Below are 12,336 nucleotides of genomic sequence, written 5' to 3' on the forward strand. Positions count from 1 at the left end.
GGCTGTCCCATTTTGTGAACTTGTCTGGCCTACCACTTCGTGGCTGAGCCATTGTTGCTCCTGGATTTTTCCACTTCACAATAACAGGACTTACAGCTGACAAGGGCAGCTCTAGCAAGGCAGAAATTTTACAAACTGAGTTGTTGGAAAGGTGATATCCTATGAAGGTGTCAGGTTGAAAGTCACTGAGCTCTTCTGTAAGGCCATTCCACTGCCAATGTTTGTCTATGGAGTTTGCATGGCTGTGTGCTCGATTTTATACACCTGTCAGAAACGGGATGTGGCTGAAAAATAGCCAAATATCCACTCACTTGAAGGGGTGTCCACATACTGTTGTGTATATATAGTGTATGAGCTCAGCAATGTCTGTATGTCACTCAAAAAGCCTGGGCCATATTCTTAGAATGTGAATGTGAATATGCACCTGGTAAAAGTCGCTGGCTGCAGCTCTCTGCTCTCAGGATTGAGAAGGTACAGTATCTATCTCTGTCAGTCAACCCAAACAGAAAATGTCCTTCAAAGGAGAGGTGGATTTATGACGAGGCAGCCCTTTCAGAAAATATTCATCTGACCTCTCCAGCACCTCAGCCCGCAGCTGCACCTCTACAGAGAGCACAGACGGAAAACAAAATAACTATCACAGATTTGTTTCTATGAATTTCATTTCTAGGAAGATTTCAACACACTCAATCCAAAATGTCTCTAAGTTTCATCATCATTGTGGGCCAATATTGGAAATAAGAATTTGTTCTTAATTAACTGACTTGCCTAGTTAAATATATTTATCAAAAGAGACATTTAACATCTAATAGTCAAATCATAGAGTGAAAGCAGGTGAGCTGGTTCTACTCATTTTGGACATTTTCTGGTGTTTTGTGGTGGAACACTGAGCAGGTTGAACATAACATGTCAACTCTGTTGCCCATAGATAGACAAGCTGTTTTAGCAATTAAATGTTTATGTGAAGGTTGCATATAATTACCACTCCCTGTTGCACATAACAAGCTTCTATTCCCCCAGTCACAAGGGATTAAATCGTCAACCCTATTACGGTCAACCCTGTAACTTTGTTTGGCCCTTACTATCGTCTTTTTTTAATTTAACCTCTTGAGATGGGAAAACATATTTTTTATTAAGTTGAACATGTGCTCTTTATGACAGAATGTTTCAATTAGGTGAAATCAAACGTTTGTTTTGCCCAAAATACTCTTCTCAAAAGGCAACAAATTGACAGAATGACAATAATGCTCTGTCCATTTCTATCCTCTGTGATTAATGTCAAGCTGATACTCGCACAGAGAGCAGGTGAGATTGATTGTTTGTGATATCAGTCATTTCTGCTGTTTTGTGTTTTCTGGTGTTTTCCGTTCCTATCTCACACTTTTGATGTATTAGAGTGTAAGTTAAAAACGCCTTATGGCTTAGATCCCACTAAAGGGATTGATATGTCGAACAGCCAGTGAAAGTGCAGAGCGCCAAATTCAAATAACAGAAATCTCACAATTAGAATTCCTCAAACATACAAGTATTTTACACCATTTTAAAGATAAACTTGTTGTTAATCCCACCACAGTGTCCGGTTTCAAAAAGGCTTTACGACGAAAGCACACCAAACGATTATGTTAGGTCAGTACCTAGTCACAGAAAAACACAGCCATTTTTCCAGCCAAAGAGAGGAGTCACATAAAGCAGAAATAGAGATAAAATTAATCACTAACCTTTGATGATCTTCATCAGATGACACTCATAGGACTTCATGTTACACAATACATGTATGTTTTGTTCGATAAAGTTCATATTTATATCCAAAAATCTCAGTTTATATTGGCGCGTTACGCTCAGTAATGTTTTGCTTCCAAAACATCCGGTGATTTTGCAGAGAGCCACATCAATTTACAGAAATACTCATCATAAATGTTGATGAAAATACAAGTGTTATGCATGGAAATTCTCCTTAATACAACCCCTGTGTCAGATTTCAAAAAAGCTTTACCAAGAAAGCACACCATGCAATAATCTGAGTACGGCACTCAGACACAACAACAAGCCATACAGATATCCGCCATGTTGTGGAGTAAACAGAAGTCAGAAATAGCATTATAAATATTCACTTACCTTTGATGATCTTCTACAGAATGCATTCCCAGGAATCCCAGTTCCACAATAAATGTTTTTGTTCGATAAAGTCCATCATTTATGTCCAAATACCTCCTTTTTGTTCGCGCCTTTAGTTCACAAATCCAAATTCACGACGCGCAGGCCAGACGAAAAGTCAAACAATTCCATTACAGTTTGTAGAAACATGTCAAACGAAGTATAGAATCAATCTTTATGATGTTTTTAACATAAATCTTCAATAATGTTTCAACCGGAGAATTCCTTTGTCTTTAGAAATGCAGCTACCTCTCACGGGAGCGTGCCTGGATGAGCTCATGGCACTCTGGCAGACCTCTTACTCAATCAGCTCTCATTCTCTCCTCCTTCACAGTAGAAGCCTCAAACAAGGTTCTAAAGACTGTTGACATCTAGTGGAAGCCTTGGGAAGTGCAATCGGACCAAATTTACACTGTATCTTGGATAGGCAAATAGTTGAAAAACTACAAACCTCAAGATTTCCCACTTCCTGGTTGGATTTTTTCTCAGGTTTTTGCCTGCCATATGAATTCTGTTATACTCACAGACATCATTCAAACTGTTTTAGAAACTTCAGAGTGTTTTCTATCCAAATCTACTAATATGCATATCTTAGCTTCTGGGCCTGAGTAGCAGGCAGTTTACTCTGGGCACCGTATTCATCCAAGCTACTCAATACTGCCCCCAAGCCATAAGAAGTTTTTGTTTTGCAATATAAGCAGACTGAACTAGGTTTGGTCTCCCGAGTGGTGCAGCGGACTAAGGCACTGCATCTCAGTGCTAGAGGCATCACTATCGTCCCTGGTTCAATTCCAGGCTGTATCACAACCAGCTGTGATTGGGAGTCCCACAGGGAGGTGCACAATTGGCCCAGCGTCGCTCACATTAGGGTTTTGTCGGGGTAGGCCATCATTATAAATAAGAATTTGTTCTTAACTGACTTGCCTAGTTAAACTAAGGTTCAATAAATAAATAAATAAAATAAGCACAGCTCAGGTGTCATGGATGTAATGCATCAAATTTCTAAATGCAGCGTCAAAGTTGGTAAGTTTGTCACAGTTGGTTGACACAAACCACAGATCAAATCTAATCTGTTCACTTAGTTGACCACCTTAGGCTTGAAATAACTTAAATTACTGCCGACAGTTGACCAGGTAATTTGTATGTGTGCGTGTGTGTATGCATGTGTTGTGTGTGTCTGCTTTGTACGTGCATGTGGATGTGTGTTTAAACAGCGTAGTCTCAGAGGATTTCAAATTATTTTTTGCGTAATAATATGTTATGTCTGGTATGGTATGTATTAATTTGTGCATGCCCATCATCCATTTCGAATGATATGTTACATATTGCAATTTGTACAATATGTTATGAATTTGCAAAACATACAATATGTTTTTCAAGTAGATTTAAGTCCAAACTGTAACTTGGCCACTCAGGAACATTCACTGTCTTCATGGTAAGCAACCAGATTGGTCTTGTGTTTTAGATTATTGTACTGCTGAAAGGTGAATTCATCTCCCAGTATCTGGTGGAAAGCCGACTGAAATAAGTTTTCCTCAAGGGTTTTGCCTGTGGTTAGCTCCATTCCGTTTTTTTTTAATCCTGAAAAACTACCCAGTCCTTAAGGATTACAAGTAAACTGTCACGACTTCCGCCGAAGTTGGTTCCTCTCCTTGTTCGGGCGGCGCTCAGCTGTATGCGTCGCAGGTCTTCATCGATCCACTTTTCATTTTCCATTTGTTTTGTCTTGTCTTCTCACACACCTGGTCTCAATTTCCCTCATTACATGTTGTGTATTTAACCCTCTGTTCCCCCCATGTCTTTGTGCGGAATTGTTTATTGTAAGTGCATGTGCACGTTTTCCCTGGTGTGCGACGAGTTTTGTACCCATTTGTTTGTTGTTCTCGATTCCGGTGGGTTTTATGAATTAAACTGCTCCGTTGATTACCCAGTTTTGCTCTCCTGCGCCTGACTTCCCTGCCGCCAGTTGCGCGCTCCCTTACACATACCCATAACATGATATAGCCACCACTATGTTTGAAATTATGGAGAGTGGTACTCTGTAATGTTTTGTATTGGATTTGCCCTAAATGTAACACTTTGTATTCAGGACAAAAAGTTTAATTCCTTGTTGCAAACAGGATGCATGTTTTGGATTTTTTTTTTCTTTACAGGCATCCTTTTTTTACTCGGTCAATTAGGTTAGTATTGTGGAGCAACAACTAAGTTGTTGTGCCATCCTCAGTTTTCTCCTATCACAGCCATTAAACTCTGTAACTGGTTTAAATTAACACTGGCCTCACTGTGAAATCTCTGTGCGGTTTCCTTCCTCTACAGCAACTGAGTTAGTAAGGAGGCCTGTATCTTTGTAGTGACAGAGTGTATTAATACACCAAAGTGTGATTAATAACTTCACCATGCTCAAAGGGATATTCAATTTCTGTTTTTAATTGTATTTTTACCCTCCTTTGCCAGGCATTGGAAAACCTCCCTGTTCTTTGCGTTTGAATCTGTTTGAAATTCACTGCTCGACTGAGGGACATTACAGTTAATTGTATGTGTTGGGTACAGAGATGAGTTAATCATTCAAAAATCATGTTAGACACTATTATTGCACACAGAGTGAGTCCATGCAAATTATTGTGTGACATGTTAAGCACATTTTTACTCCTGAACTTATTTAGGATTTCCATAACAAAGGTAATGAATAGTTATAGACTCAAGACAATTTCTTTTTGCTTTTCATATTTTATTATTTTGTAAAAATGTCAAAAAGGAAAACTCCATTTTGACATTATGGGGTATTGTGTGTAGGCCAGTGACAAGAAAAACTACATTTAATACATTTTAAATTCAGACTGTATCATAGCAAAATGTGGAAAGGGGGAGTGAATCATTTCTGAAGTGTTAGGGGAAGTGTTAGCTAAAAGGGTTAAAGTTAGGGTTAGGGCAAGGGTTAGCTAAAAGGGTTAAAGTTAGGGTTAGGGCAAGGGTTAGCTAAAAGGGTTAAAGTTAGGGTTAGGGCAAGGGTTAGCTAAAAGGGTTAAAGTTAGGGTTAGGGCAAGGGTTAGCTAAGGGTTAAGGGTTAGGGTTAGGGCAAGGGTTAGCTAAAAGGGTTAAAGTTAGGGTTAGGGCAAGGGTTAGCTAAAAGGGTTAAAGTTAGGGTTAGGGCAAGGGTTAGCTAAAAGGGTTAAAGTTAGGGTTAGGGCAAGGGTTAGCTAAAAGGGTTAAAGGGTTAGGGGCTAAAAGGGTTAAAGGGTTAGCTAAAAGGGTTAAAGTTAGGGTTAGGGCAAGGGTTAGCTAAAAGGGTTAAAGTTAGGGTTAGGGCAAGGGTTAGCTAAAAGGGTTAAAGCCAGGGTTAGGGGAAGTGTTTAAAAAAAATAGTAAGTAGTTGAAAAGTTGCTAAATGTTATCCATGATGAGATTTGAACACACAACCTTTAGGTTGCTAGACATTCGTGTTATGCATCTACCCACCCTGCCATAAGTAACCTTCTGTCTTATGTAACCATACCAAACATAAAATAGACTAATTTAAGTGTCCAGGATTTAAGTTCACCATGTTACGTGTAGTCTATGAGATCAGTCTGGTTTAAATATATATATAGACGGACTTATATGAGGATTTGTACGCAAGCGACTATTTTGACCAGTAGAGGGCACTGAATTATATGGAATGTAGGCTAATTTACAGTGAGAAAAACATTTAGAGGACTATTTACATGATATATTGTAAGAATTTTCTTTAGCCATTCTAGCAGAACAGACCAACACAGACCTAAAAAAAAAACATTCTGGCAGGGAAGACCTGCAAAACAAACTGTTTACTGGATGTCCCTGTTTTGCTTACATAGGTCTATCAGTCTGTCATAACTCAGAGGAGATGCAGATCTGTAGGACATTCATAAAAACTATTTATCTTTCTCTCTCTGTCTCTGTCTCTGTTTCTGTCTCTCTTTCTCTTTCGGCTGTTTGGGTTGTATTTCCTCATTTCAACTCTGGATGCTTTAACAAACATTTTCAGTCAGTGCTCTTTGATTTGTTTGTGGGTGTGGTGTTTATAGGCTGATAATCTCTGCAAAAAGTCAAAATTCCACATTACTTATTTTCCTGTCATTCTCTGTGTCCATGGTGAAAACAAAAGGCTGTGACTTTGAAACCAATGCTGTTAGTCTGCCTGAGTAATGTACAGAAAGACCATGACGATGATGGTGATGATGATGATGATGATGATAACAGGCCATCTATGCTGTAGCTCAGCGTGTAAACCGATCTAAACCTCTGTCAGACAGGCCCATGCTTTATCCTTTAACAGGCAGGTGGCTGGAGATAGAGATGGTCTCTAAATATCTTGTACGTGAAGGAAAAATGTCCAGGTAAAGCCAACTATTTCTTTCTGTAATTCCTCCCATAATACAATGTTGCAAAAAAAATACTGACATGGAAATCCATGTTATTAGGTCTATGATGCTGGCCAAATGCAGGCTTTCTGTTTAGTGCCAAGTGTCTGTCCAGGAGAGGACATTTAACACATGATTTAGGTTAAAAAGACAAATAATGTAATCAATGAGCATGTGTATATATTGGAATAGCTCCATATGGACCCACAATAGCCTATATACTTTACGTTGCATGGCCAGTCAGACATGCAGTAAAAAGGTTACAGAAATGTGTCAAATTAGCCTGGTTTCCACCTCACAGGAGATTGCCGCCATACTCAATGAGCTGATCCACTGTCTGTATATTAGATGGAAAGACAATCAAGCTTAACTCAAGCTTAGATTTCTCTAAGATTTATTTAACAATGGCAAGAATTATTTTTTTTTAAATTATATTATTATGTTCCGTTATGTTCTGGAAGTTCCAGTGATAAGATGAACCTGCAACTGGAAATGCCTGAGTGGTGAAATAGACCTTCCAAAGTGTTCTGTGTGTCTTCTCTTCAATAGTTTACCTTGCTCCCACCGTGATAATGTAAACACTATGTATGGCTGGCTGCCAGAGAGATAGAAGCCTTGCTCAATACTGCAGCTGTTACCATAAACATAAATTCCTCCACCCAGTGGAATAAATAAGAGTTCTTCAGCTACTGGTATGCAGCTTTGAGAAAACAGTTTTGATAGCGGAGGTGGAGGAGACGGGTAATGATATCTAAATCTGAGTAGAGAGCAGCATGAGTCAATAAGATGTGGGAGAGACCACTTACAAGTAGGTTACACACGTACATTGATTCAGTGATGTTTTTTGAGTTTTGAGGTCATTTATTTGGCCAATTGAGTAGAAAGGAAAGTGCACTATCATTCTCTCATTCCAATGCCAGGAGATTCAACGCCTCCTCTAACTTTGACTCAATACTTCCCTAAAACACTTCTCATTTTTAATCATAAACAGACTGATCATTGCAACCACCTGACTTTGGTGCTGTTACAAGGTTTTTTATTATTATGGGTGGGCAAAGTATGTGGTTTTTAGCCTTGGGGTTCAGCCAATCTACTCAGCATAAGTCTGGAGTACAGACTCTTCTCTGCCTATGGGAGAAGTGGCATAATATCCCAGCTACATTAGTGGTCACAGAGGTTATAAGTCCCACAGTTCCTCCTGGTGTTAAACACTGCATGGAGCCCAGGACTGGTAGTGACGGCAATACGTCATGCGGGGGCAGAGCAAGAGACAGGAAGAGACAGAAATTAGCATGTTTGAGAAACAGACAGAGAAATTTGCCATCTCGTCAAGATGATGTTACCCATGTTCCCCCAGCTACACACAGTTTTCCCAAACAGTCTACCCACAATGCTAGTTAAAAGCTACTTGACATTGCTGACAACAGAAAGTTTAAATGTCACACTGTCTTTGAAGTTCCGGTAAGATACCTCCCAATATGTGTAACTAACCTAACTTCTAGTCTAGTCTTAAAGTTTACCTTGCAATGTTGGCATGATAAAACTGTCAGAAATACAGTCGATATCAAGTGATAATGAATAAAAGAGTCAGGTTTAGATTACAATAAATCCACCAATGACAAAAATCCACCATCATCCATTATTTGGGGTGGCAGGTAGCCTAGTGGTTAGAGCACTGGGCCAGTAACCGAAAGGTTGATAAATTGGATCCCTGAGCTGACAAGGTAAAAATCTGTCATCTGCCCCTGAACAAGGCAGTTAACCCACTGTCCCTATAGCCGTCATTGTAAATAAGAATTTGTTCTGAACTGACTTGCCAAGTTAATTAAAAAAATCTAGACAAATTGTTTGCTTGGATCTAGTCAAGTATGTCTGTGTAACTATGGTCACACTTCCATAATCCTGTGCATCAACATCTTGTGATTCACTGTTTAGAGGGAAATGACTCACAGAAAACAGATGGAAAAAAATAAGTCTGGACATATAAACTCTGAAAACACTTCTCTCAACTCAAACTCTCAACCACACCACGTCTAAAGATCTCCAATTCTCTGCTACCCCCATTATCCGCTAAAGCAGTGAGTTCATGGTGGACCATCTGATATTTTACAGACATAACGACAAACCAAGTTCCACTTATAGAAGCCATCGTCATCGAGAGGGACATAACTAGATAATGTTTCTATTTGTGTAACAGCTTGCAAATTCTGGATGAAAGTACAGCATCTCTATAGCAGCGTCACGGGCAGTGCATAGAGTACAGTACACTGACAATGGAAGTGCACCATTTATCTAGTTGTTTCTGGCATCTGTATCAAATACTACCTTGATAGAGGGATAGCACTTCAAAGGAACAGGGTGTGTGACATTTTAGTGCCACAGTGCAGTGTGATGTTTGAGGCATGCACTTTCTAGGACATTGTTATTCAGACACAATTTTTCCCCCAGTTGAAATATGCAGTGTTGAAGTGTTTTATTCACCACATACCATATGTGTGCTGTTGTGTTACGTTGTTATGGTCACCTGCGGACTGCAAATATCCATTTATCATATTGCGCATGGAGCAGTTGTCAACCAATTTAAGAGGTGCTCTTAAACAACATAACATAAGGTGGCTGAAAAAAAGTAGCCGGTTGGTCTCAACAAAGACTGATAATCAGTTTTTAAGTGGGACTAATTAAGGGAAGTGTAATTTGTTTGCAACATTCGAGTAGTAAGAATCTCAGAAGAGATAGACAGGCCAATGTTGTAGGGAAATGAGAGTGTCCATTCTCTTGCAAGGCTGAGCATTTATTGATGGCCCATAAAGAACGGTACGCCATAGGATGTATTTGATGCACTGAGAGCATACACTAACCAGAGTTGACTGACAATGATGAAGAGTGTTAGGTATTGGGGTCATTCTGAAAGTCAATGAATGAACTGATGGAAATTCACAATTTGAGAAACCCATTATATAATGATTGGCAATTTACATTCATGAATAGAATTTCCAGATCTGAATCTATGATCAGTGTCTTAAGTGGATTTCCAATCAATTCAGTTCAGTTGCTGGATAAAAATGTTTGTGTTCATTTGTAAACAATTCCCAAGCCATATTCTATTTATAAACCATTGATTTCTAATATAAAGCATGATCATATCTTGCTATAGCAAGCCATATATGTTTTTAATTTAGAGTATCCCCCTCAACTCCATATCTGTTGACATGGCTTAGAGGAGAGACAAAGATCAGTCAAACACCAGATGGGGCAATACGTGAATGGCACTGTTAAACCATTAAATCTGATGAGCCAATCCATCTAAGAGGATATCTGATTTCCAGGTTTTCGTCAACTTTTGAGATGAACTCTTTTTAAGAGGAAAGGGCAGAGAAACGTGGAGGCCATTTTTGCTAGACCAGGAAGTCTGGTATGACACCAGTGGAATATTAGATTGTATGGTGGTGTGTTGAAGCCTACTATGGTCCCCCACCACATGTATGACCTGTCATATGAGACAGACAGTGGGGGGAATAAGGTGGCGCCAAGACCTTTGGTAGTGTGACAGATGAGCCTGTTATTGTGTTAGCACCATTGGCCACATGGTCTCTAAGAAAAAAAATGTTTTTTTACAGCAGACTCCATTTACGAGACCCAATACAAGTCACATACTGTACAGTCCATTAAATCACCGGCTGAAGAACACGGGTTGAAAAATACCCCTTGCACACTACAAATTTGGCATAAAACAACAAACATGACCGTGAACAAGAATGCCCTTGTCTGAGCTGGTAGTCCGTGTGAGTAATGGTCACTGCCAAAAGAGAGTGGTCATTGACCTCTGAGTCGACCCCTACATGAGGAGGACAGCCACTACCAGACAATGTGTGGTAATACTAATTGCTGGATATATTTGCAGTAAGTGCAGCAGCATCATTCAGATGGAGAAACACCAAGATCACTCTGCTTTGGGTCAATATAAAACCTATTTAGTTGATGCTAATGCATGGTCTTTTTACATCAGCAGATGTCAGAAAATGCTTATACAGAAGAGCTTAGAGAGAGAGAGGGAGTCGAAACAGCAAGTCTGGGAAAAGGTAAGGAGGGAGAGAGAGACAGAGAGAGAGAGAGAGAGAGAGAGACAGAGAGAGAGAGAGAGAGATAGGAGAATTAGAGGGAGCATACCTAAGATCACACAGAATAAGATCACACCAGATAAGACAGGAGAATTACACCAGATAGGTCAGGCTGACCCTAGCCCCCCGGCACATATATAGTACCAGTCAAAAGTTTGGACACACCTATTCATTGAAGGGTTTTTCTTTATTTTTACTATTTTCTATATTGTAGAATAATAGTGAAGACATCAAAACTATGAAATAACACATCAAATCAAATTGTATTGGTCACATGCACATGGTTAGCAGATGTTAATGCGAGTGTAGCGAAAGTAGTAACCAAAAAAGTGTTAAACAAATCAAAATATGTTACATTTTTTAAAGTATCCACCCCAGAACTTTGAAAGTTTCTTCAAGTGCAGTCACAAAAACCATTAAGAGCTATAATGAAACTGGCTCTCATGAGGACAGCCACAGGAAAGGAAGATCCAGTTACCTCTACTGCAGATGATAAGTTCAATAGAATTACCAGCCTCAGAAATTGCAGCCTAAATAAATGCTTCACAGAGTTCAAGTGACAGACACATCTCAACATAAACTGTTCAGAGGAGACTCCGTGAATCAGGCCTTCATGGTCGAATTGCTGCAAAGAAACCACTACTAAAGGACACCAATAAGAATAAGAGACTTGATTGGGCCAAGAAACAAGAGAAATTGACATTAGACCGGTGGAAATATGTCCTTTGGTCTGATGAGTACAAATGAGAGATTTTTGGTTCCAACTGCTGTGTCTTTGTGAGATGCAGAGTAGGTGAACAGATGATCTAGGCACGTTTGGTTCCCACCGTGAAACATGGAGTAGGAGGTTTGGTGGTGTGGTGGTGCTTTACTTTGATGGTGACACTGTCAGTGATTTGTTTAGAATTGAAGGCAAACTTAAAAAGCATGACTACCACAGCATTCTGCAGCAATACGCCATCCCATCTGGTTTGCGCATAGTGGGACTATCATTTGTTTTTCAACAGGACAATGTGTAAGGCTGTGTAAGGGCGATTTGACAAAGAAGCAGAATGATGGACTGCTGCATTAGATGACCTGGCCTCCACAATCACCTGACCTCTACCCAATTGAGATGGTTTGGGATGAGTTGGACCGCAGTGTGAAGGAAAAGCAGCCAACAAGTGCTCAGCATATGTGGGAACTCCTTCAAGACTGTAGGAAAAGCATTCCTCGTGAAGCTGGATGAGAGAATGCCAAGGGTGTGCAAAGCTGTCATCAGGTCAAAGGGTGGCTACTTTAAAGAATCAAATTATAAAATATATTTGTATTTGTTTAAAACCTTTTTGGTTACTACATGATTCGATATATGTTATTTCATAGTTTTGATCTCCTCACTATTATTCTACAATGTAGAAAATAGTAAAAAAATAAGAAAAACCCTTGAATGAGTAGGTGTGTCCAAACGTATGACTGTTACTGTACTACTGCAGCACAGACAGTGGAGACTGAGAAGGGGGGGATAACACTGTGGCCCCGTCCAAAGTTACCCGCGTAAAGGGCCAACCAGGCAGGATATGACCCCACCCACTTTGCCAAAGCACAGCTCCCACACCACCAAAGGGATATTAACAGACCACGAACTTACTACACTGAGACAAGGCCGATTATAAACTGGATAGTTCGAGCCCTGAATGCTGATTGGC

Source organism: Oncorhynchus tshawytscha, linkage group LG08 (genome assembly GCF_018296145.1).
Source record: "Oncorhynchus tshawytscha isolate Ot180627B linkage group LG08, Otsh_v2.0, whole genome shotgun sequence".
NCBI lineage: Eukaryota > Metazoa > Chordata > Actinopteri > Salmoniformes > Salmonidae > Oncorhynchus > Oncorhynchus tshawytscha.